This window comes from Marmota marmota, unplaced genomic scaffold (genome assembly GCF_001458135.2).
Source record: "Marmota marmota marmota unplaced genomic scaffold, marMar, whole genome shotgun sequence".
NCBI classification, from domain to species: domain Eukaryota; kingdom Metazoa; phylum Chordata; class Mammalia; order Rodentia; family Sciuridae; genus Marmota; species Marmota marmota.
The window spans coordinates 5,778,120-5,783,851 of record NW_026000077.1 but is presented as its reverse complement, the minus strand read 5'-3'; the positions used below and the strand labels follow the sequence as shown (position 1 = coordinate 5,783,851).

At 46.8% G+C, this 5,732-nt stretch overlaps 1 protein-coding gene across 3 annotated transcripts in view; it reads right to left on the bottom strand.

Moving 5' to 3' along the window:
- The window catches only part of Tent5c (terminal nucleotidyltransferase 5C), a 21,300-nt gene that overhangs the window by 15,083 nt on the left and 485 nt on the right, over positions 1-5,732 (bottom strand). The window contains exon 1 of one of the 3 annotated variants that reach the window (XM_015502234.2): positions 5,570-5,726. The exons of 1 other annotated variant lie outside the window; for it this stretch is intronic. The gene's annotated coding sequence lies outside the window, so the exon portion shown is untranslated. Of the gene's footprint in view, positions 1-4,608; positions 5,530-5,569; positions 5,727-5,732 lie in introns of those variants that run through there. One more of the 3 variants, XM_048814576.1, reaches the window with a different exon arrangement.

Genomic DNA, 5,732 nt, shown 5'->3' with positions numbered 1-5,732 from the left:
ATTGAAGCCAGGGACACTTAACCACTGAACCACATCCCCAGCCCCCCCACCCCACCCATTTTTTTTAAATTTTGAGACAGGCTCTTGCTAAGTTTCTGAGGCTGCCTTTGAATCTGCAATCCTCCTTCCTAGCCTCCCAAGCAGCTGGGATTACAGGTGGCACCACTGTGCCCATCAAGAGTGAAACATTTTTTGCAAATGGTCCAGACCAACACTGTCCAACACAGTAGCCATGAGCCATGTGTGGCTCTGGAGCACTTAAAATGCAGCAAGTCCAAACAGAAGTGTGCTTGCAAGTACAAAACACACACTGGATTTCAAGAACTCAGTATGAAGAAAGGAAATGTTAAATATTTCCCTTATATTTTATATTAATTACATATTAAAATAATTCTATTTGACATGGTGGGATAAATCTTATTTAAATTAATTTTTCTTATATTTACTCTTGTATGTGACTACTAAAGAGTTAATTGTGCCTTCCGCATTTCTATCAGGCAGCCCTGGTCCAGTCTATTGTCTTTATTGTAATCAAGAAACTGAAGCCTGAAAAAGTAAAGACTCCGTCAGGACCAGAATCCAGGTCTCCCCACAATGAAGCAGCTTGAGAGGCAGAGAGGAGGTGAATATAAAGACTATGAAGGACCCAAACATGGGACCCATCTGCAGAGCTGATGTCTAGCTGAGCAACATTTGGTAAGCACCTAGAGCCACAGCAGGAGCCTAATTAGTGTCTGCTTCACCTCTCCTTCTGCTCAATCTTCCTACTGCAGCCCCATGTGGTTATTCCATGTAAAAGACAGAACTACCCAAGACCACTCAGGATTAGGCCGCAGCAGCAGTCCTGGTGCCCATCCTGAACTGTGACAAGCCAAGCAGGGCTCAGCAAACTATGTTTGGAGTGCAGGGTGGGCAGCCAGGCAGGCAAAGGGTGACTTCTTCCATCTTGAAAAGGCTAAGCTGGCTGAGAGAAGCTTAGAGCAACATGAAGCAAGGTTCATGTTGGCAAGGTGATGGCAAGGGTGATTTCAATATCTAGCTCTTGAAGGGTGGTTTTCTCCAGATCTCTTGCAGAGGGTAAAGATGGAGACAGATACGGGACTTTGGGTACTCATTCAATTAAAGATTAAATTTTAAAAACTAGAAAGTACTATGCAAGGAAAAACTATGAAGTACTGAAGAGGAGAGGTGTGGGACAGGAGGACTCTAAGACAGGACAAGATCAGTCAGAAACCTGTGCAAGGAGCCCAAAGCTGGATTAAAATAAAGTATGGTGAGGAAGCAGTTGTATTCACTTGGTCAAGTATCTGAGTACTTACTCCACAAAAAAAAAAGACAGGTCAGCTGAGAAAACTTGTGCAAAGGAGGCCAAGAATAGTCAGAAAGGGACAGATCCTTGGGAGGGAGTCTGGGATGTCAGAGCTAACAGCAGGTCCTAGGAGCTCTTATGCTGGCATTCCAGGTACATGCGCGGAATTGGCCAGAGGCGACACACTGTTGCTTTCACTGAGCTGCTGTCTACAGGTCCCTAAACCAGGTCAGTGATGACAGCGGGGAAACAAAAAAAATAAAAGAATCAGCAGAACCAGCAACTGAGCGAACATGGAGAGAGAAAGGCTGAGCGAGCCCTGTGGGGCTGGTGTTGGGAGGGTGGGAAGTGTGGAAAGTGCTTAAGGGCACCAAACGGGAGTGGCTTAGGAGTTGCAGCTGTTGTTGAGTTGGTAGTCACTGCCCCTCAGCTCCAAACCTGCACCCTGAGGCCCCCATTTAAAAGAAGACCCTGAGATTTGCCCTGCATTTGAGGTCAGGAGCTTTTAATCCAGAAAGCAGCATTCAGCACCTTGGCCACCAGGAGAGAACCCACTTTGAGTTTCTCTCCATTTTTGCAAGGAATGCCAGCTGACCTTCACCAGAATGTGTATCCACACAAAAGGAGTGCATCCTGTGTGTAAGGCCACCTTCTCAACAAGCAAAAGGGACTCTGCTACTGAGCACAGAGCCCACATGCCAGGGGCTGAGAAAACTGAGTTCTTAAAAACAGCCAACCCAGCTTCTCCTGAATCCAAAGCAATTCCCCAGGCTTTTTTATACACAGTTCCCTTGGTCTCCTCAGTACCTGGCATGAGGCTCTACCCAGGAAGCACTTAACTACTTACTGACTCAATCACTGTTATCCAAGAAATGAGCACTCTACGCAGTTTAGTGACCAAGACTCTTAAATGCTCTGGAACTAAAAAACATCCTACTTGGAGAGTTGCTTAACATCAGCAATTATTTCTTCATATTGGTTTTTTCCTGTTGTTCCAAGAAGTTCTGCAAACAGTTCTAGAACGAGCCACAGGGGCCAGCTGAACAAATTCTATTAATTCGAAACAATTCATAAAGTTTACTAACATAGGTTATATAAAGATGCTTCTTTTATAAACCATTACATTCTAAATATAAGCTTCTTTATAATGTATGTAGTAAAAAAAAAAAAAAAGTTGGAGAAACCTTAGGTCCTGGAAATGTTATTAAGAGATCAGCTCTACTGATATGTCCAAGGAACTTTAACACACTATCACATCTTTGAAGGAGCTGGCTTCACCATAATAGGATTTGAGCTAATTTAGTGTACCACGGTTAAAACACTAAGATGTCAGGAGGCATTTTTCTATATTGCCATTTACCTTAGTGGCAATGAGAAAAAGGAGCACAACTTATCTATTCAGAGTAATGTCTTAGCCCAAGTAGTACCTCAGACTCTGCCTTGCTCCCTCTTAACCCCCAAACACCCACACCTGCTCACAAAATAACAGATACCATCCAGAGGCAGATAGGAGACCAAGAAACCCCAACAAAGTGTAACTTAACTCAGGCACCTAGTTTGGGGCTTCCTGGTAATGCAAAATGATTTAACACATCCATTCAGAGCTCTCAAGTTGGCCTTTAGTGGCTCAATCCACAAATACAACATATCAAAGAGGAAAGATGAAGATAAGGTACTACTTACTGGAGCAGGAGAAAAAAAGTTTTCCAATTTTGTATCAAATGTGTCCGGTTAATGGTACTGTGAGAACAAGGGCACCACAGTCCACTTTTAAGTTATCTTTATTGCTGAGCTGTTCCTTGGACTTTCAGAAGTAGGAGGAATTCTCTGTTCTCTGATGGGCTGTGCAAGATGTACATAATCTGCCCTGGCCTTGAACAATGGGGGATGTGGGCTAAGTGTGTGCACTACTGGGAGATAGGGGTAGGTGGGGGAGGCCGCTTAAGTCTGAAGACATTAAGTAGGGAGAGCCCCTGGTGCTGGACTAAGTCATACTAATTCTGACCAAGAGGCCCAGAGCCAAATCCTTTCCTTCAGAGTTACAGGAATTTAATCTCTGGATACAAGGCAGGTATTGTGGAAGAAACAGCATGAAGAGTGTGGCTGTTAGTTCTATGTAACACACTAAAGTAACTTAAAAAGTTATGAACTTTTGTTTGGTAACAATATAGGGGTATCCTAGCAGGAAAAAAATTTTTTTTAAAAACTTTGATGTTTTATGGGACACTACTCCTTGCAGCTACCTGAACAATTATATACAATATATCAAATCTCCTTTCTAAAAAATTATTGAGAATATATGTACTCTAAAACTATGGGCTACTTTAAGAGACAAGGTTTCATTTATCTGAATTAAGAGCTGACTTCAGAGATACTAAGTTTACCATTTTCATAAGCAAGAATGTCAAAGAATAGAACCCATGCTGGTCCAGCTCACACAGCTTTCCAGAAAGCCAAGTCAGCATTGCTAAGCCCCACCCACTTCAACTGCAGGGTCTAATGGGACAGATCTCAATCCCTCAATAATACCTCTGGGGATTTAAGGCACAGTACAATTCTTGGTAAGCTCTCCTACTACCCTATCCGCAGCCTGGCTTGCTTCCTGGCTTGCTGCCTTGCCAAGTTATTCAGGTTGAAAGGTTGGTGTGGCCAACAATGGCCACCCTCATCCCACTGCAAGGCAGCTGGGGCAGCCGGCGGGTCTTTTTTAGAAGGATTTAATAGTTCTAACTTTATTTCCTAGGATGGTTCAGTCTCCTAATCCTTCTACCAAATATTTGTCACAATGCAAAGGATTACATACACGGTCTGGATAAAAGTTTACTGTAAGAGCACTTTACCTACTTCACTGTATGCATGTGATACCTCCATCTTTTAAAAAAATAATAATTATTATTATAAAAGGGGCTGGGGTTGTGGCTCAGTGGTAACGCGCTTGCCTAGCATGCGTGAAGCACTGGGCTCGATTATCAGCACCTCATAAAGAAATACATAAAATAAAGGTCTATCAATAACTAATTTTAAAAAAAATTAAAAAGGAAGCAGGTTCCCCTTAAGACAAGGAATTAGGGCCCTGCAGAAGGCTTCCTCTGCATAAAAATAAATAAATAAAAAGTAAAAGTAAAAAAAAAAAAAATTTTAAAGCACAACCAGCGGGCTGAAATGGTCCACCTCTAACAGTTGCAATGTCTTGCTTTCTCAAGGGAAACTCGCCAGGCATCTCCCCTCCAAGAGAGGGAGGGCACCCTTTGGTTTCCTCGCCCGCCGGCGTGTTCCGTTTAGGTACACAGGCTACCAACCTGTGCTCTTCAAATTCCTCGTCCTCCTCCTACTCCCCTCCCACTCGGCTCCTCTGGCCTGGCGACTTGTGCGAAAGGGTTTCGCTGAATGCGACACCTCCTGGGACAGCCGCGCCTCGGTGCCACCGTCGGCACCGCTATCCGAGTCAACTGACTCGCCATGGCTTTTAGCCTAGGCGGTAAGCAAGTTTCATTCCCAAAAGGGGAGGAACCAGGTTTCACAGACACCGTATTCTCGAGAACTTTCTGAGAGACGCGCGGTGCCTAAGTCACTCGCTTGGATCCCTTTACTGCTTTCGCGGTGTCCACATTCAAGTGGGTTGAGTCCAAGAACATTTAAGGAAGGATCTCTGACCTTTCCTTAAAACTCAGGCCTTGGAACCGAGCCTAGGAAGCACCCCTCCCCTGCCCGGCCAGATGCAAGTCCCAGACCGCTGCGTCTCCAACTGCGCCTGTTAAAACCGCCGGATTCGAATTCACTCTCGGCCGACGGCTCAGAGGAGGCGTACGAGTCCGCGGGAGCGCAGAGGCAAGCCCGAGGGAGCGCCAGCCCGCAAAGGGTGGTAGGGGGCGTTGTCTGATCTTGGCAAGGAAGGAGCTGAAGGCACCCATCATTTGCTCCTCAGCCGCTCCGCCTGCGCCGGGCCAGCGCGCAGCCCGCGGGACTCCTGGAGCAGGAACTTGCTAAAGTTTGCCAAGCCCGGGGCGCAGTCTCGGAAAAGTTTTAGAGCTCTCGGAGCTTCTCTGGCTCTGGGGAGCGCGGTGCGTAAAGGACGGGGCATTCTTCGCGGGAGCAGGAGGGTACAGGAGCACTAGGTCTGGGCACCTGTCCGCACCTCCCCTCCTGTCCTGGAGCTTCCCAGCAGGCACCGCAAGGATTGGAGCACCGTTGGGGGGGAAAAGACCCTCGAAGCCCGCCGCTGCATCCTAGCACCTTTGGAGGAGGAAACCGTGTACTCACCTGGGAGGTGGAAGAGAAGGCAACAGAGGCTGGTCCTTGGCGTGGGCGGCCCCCCGGAGGAGCGGCGCGGTCACTACAGCCCCTAGGCAGTGGCACCGAGTGAGCCGTCCAGCCGCCGCCCCCTCCGTTCTTATTCAGCCTGACCACGCCCCCGCCCCTGCCC